Below are 3,506 nucleotides of genomic sequence, written 5' to 3' on the forward strand. Positions count from 1 at the left end.
GCTAGAACGGTCAAGGAACTTGAATTACTGCAGCTGAAGCTGGGTACAATGTCCGTATCTGAGTATACGGATAAATTTGAGGAGTTATTCAGGTTTTCTCGTATGTGTCAAGGAACCCCGGGAGACTTCGAGGAATGGAAGTGTATTAAGTATGAGGGAGGACTTCGAAGTGAAATCCTGAGCTCCGTTGGACCGATGGAGATTAGGGTCTTCTCCGAACTTGTGAACAAGAGCCATATTGCTGAAGAATGTGTGAGGAAGGCTGTTGAGACGAAGAATGACCGTCAGGAGTTCCACCGCAGAGAGCACAATCAGGAATACCCAACAAGGGGTCAAGAGTTTAAGAGAAGAGGATACCCACAACGTCTTCCCCAAAGGCAAAATGACCTTGCGACAAATAAGAATTTCCAAGGAAAAGGTAGGGAAAAGCAAATAGTGGTTGTTTCAGATGTTTTGAGCTGTCAGAGATGTGGAGATCATCACCCAAATAGACCGTGTCGTTATGGTTCGGGTTTGTGTTACAATTGCGGAAAGCTAGGACATTTGGTCAGAGATTGCCCACATTGGAAGGACCGGGAGACTGCCAGGTCTGATTTTCGTACCTGAGGTAATAAGAAAACTGATAACTTAATTCTTTACCACTTTAGATAATGCTGAAGGCTGGTATTCACTCATAATACATGGTCGAATAAAAAATTATGATCTGTTCTAGATAACCCTAAGTTATCTTAATAGAAGGTTTGGTGAGCATAAGTGATTAGGTAGGCCTTTAACGGAAAGCAACCTCAGAGTGGAATGACTGGTGGGCGATGTCAAAGCCATCATCCGGGAACTCCGTGTCGAGGTGGATTGGGACTTTGCTATGGTTGCAGAGGAGTTGGACACGTGTCCTGGAAATGTCCTAAGAAGGTCAACCGGAATACTACCAAGGGCCAACAACAAGGTCGTGTGTTCACTACAACAACGGGTGATACCGTTAGATCCGACGGTTTGGGAATTGGTAAGCAAAAGATCGGTAACAACGTGTTAAAAGTACGATTAAGTTGGTATGTGGTTTTGGCTATCATAGATAGAAATCTAGTGAATGCCAGTCATGCTAAGTTGTGGTTGTGAGGGAGTAAGTGATAGAACTCGTACTAGACGAGAGATCAGAATAAAGCAGCGAAAACTTGTGGAAGCAGTAACACAGGATAGCTACGAATAAGAGCTGTAAAAGTTTACTATAGTATCTTATGTTTGAATACTAGAAGGGTTAAGCGGGTTACTGCAAGTAATGATCCCTAATAGTTGGAATTGATTGCGGCTGCGAGCTTTGATGGTTCTAAAGTGGATGAGGAAATTATCATTGATGCATAATTGGATTTAGATGATGAGAGAGTGCAAGTTGTCGTGTTTGAGAGATGAGTACTATGATGTTTGGTCATAGTGACCTTGGAATTAGATTGAGATTTATAATGATTGGTTTTGAAAGACGAATGTGAAAACCACTAAATTGGAATGCTGATGCGGTACTGAGATTGGTTTAAGGGAATCCGTGACGGGTGGTAAACTCCAATTTTTGGGGAGGTACTGTTGAAAATTTTTCCCAAGAAATTGAAAGACCGTTGGTTATGGTTTTGAGGATGATTTTTGATATGAGTAACGTTAACAAAAGAGATGTGTCTCGAATGCTTTTATAGATTATTAAAGGAAAGCGGATTCTTATAATTTTGTTAAATTGTTATTTCAAACTCATTTGCTTTCCAGAAATGAAAGGGGTTTTTGATTGATGAGTCGGAGGCTTTATAACAGCAAGTCATGTGGAAATTCGAGGGTTTGAGAATAAAAAAGTAAGTTTGGAGTTTATGCTTGGAGTTGAGCTGTGATTAGTGGTAATTGGCTTGGCAGAGAGAGAGGATAGTGATGGAGTATCATTAAGGTGTGGTGATGATCTTTGATTGATTATAGTGATGGGGGACGATGGCTGTGATTAACGACGATGGTAATATTATTGATGACATGATTTGAGATTTAATAGGGTGAGTTGATGAGACGATAAAAGTAAGGAACGAGACTATTGGTCGGCGTTGGACAAATGACCGAGAACCTCGAATATAGAGAAATCAGAGCGCGGCAACGGAAGCGCGCAGAATAAAAGGACCTTGGGACTGTTATGCGTTGGATATAGAGGCAGACTACGCTCGCGTACTCGCAGTGATGGATGGAATTTTCGAGGGCGAAAATTTCTGTTAGGGGGTAGAATGTAATACCCGGTCTAACCGAAATTAATTAAATAATAAGTTAAATAACAGCGAATATGGTTGGAAGATTTTGCAATTGGAATTTGATAATTCAAATATGATATTTGGATTCAGTGAATTTTTCCGAGTCGGAAAACATAGTTTTCTGCGTAAAAGCGCACAGTAGAATTTTGACCGGCAGTACCGGCTGAGATCTGTCTGGTACTACAACTGAGGAAATTGATTATGGGTAAATAAGATTAATAAATGAGGAACTATAATTAGGGAAGGTAGAAATATTTAAAGTGCAATTTAGAGCGCTAATCTTAAAGGTTTTGGCCCAAAATTAGGCCAATGGGCAAAAATAAGTGAACCGGGCCTAAGTGGGCCCAAGACCCAACATATATAAACATTAGTTATGATCATTTCAGCTCATTTTGCCCTAAAGAAGGGGTGTTGGGCGCTGAAATTGGGAAGAGAGAAGAGAAAAGAGAAAAGAGAAAACCTAACTCTCTTTGATCTTCAAACCACCATAACTTGAGCTACGGAGCTCCGATTGACGAGCCGTTTGCGGCCACGCGTCGCTCTTCTCATCCTCTACAATTCTACTTAAGTTTTGTGGTGAGTATTCCGTTCATCTCTGCCCAGTTTTCGAAATTCCCACTGTTACACGTTTTTGGGTAATTAGTGTTAAAATCTTGTGATTTTAGGTGTTTAGGGATACTCCAACATGGATTCTAAGTGGGTTCTATCCCTACTTCATATGGGTTGAGGTAAGAAGTGCTCAAACCCTTGTGACTTGTCATTTTTATGAGCCCTAGGTTGATGTATGTATGTGATATTGGTTATGTTAGTGTATTTGGTGATGTTGGTGCACAATTGGGAGATTGGTATTACTTGAGGAGCTTTGGTGAGGCTTGGAGCTAAGGTTGGTGAAGACTTCCAAAGAAGAGGCTCAATTGGTTTGGCTACAAGAGGTACGGTTTAAGTTTCATTTAAGTACCGTGTGTTGTGATGAGAATTCCTAGGCTAGATGCCCCTAGGATTAAGTTTGGATTGTGTAAATGGTTGGTGCTAATATGCATAGTTGGTATGTAATGTGAATTAATGATTTGGGTTGAGAATTGTGTGGCCTTGTATGCTTGGTGTATTGAGAATTTGATGTACTGGGTAATGAGTATTGATTTGTGGTTTATGCATTTAAATTATGATATTGGGCCGGAGGCCGTGGATTTTGGGCCGGAGGCCGAAAAAAGGTGAGAAAGGTAAGTTGATGTGTGCATTGTA

This window comes from Arachis ipaensis, chromosome B10, assembly GCF_059453495.1.
Source record: "Arachis ipaensis isolate K30076 ecotype BB chromosome B10, ASM5945349v1, whole genome shotgun sequence".
Taxonomy (NCBI): Eukaryota; Viridiplantae; Streptophyta; class Magnoliopsida; order Fabales; family Fabaceae; genus Arachis; species Arachis ipaensis.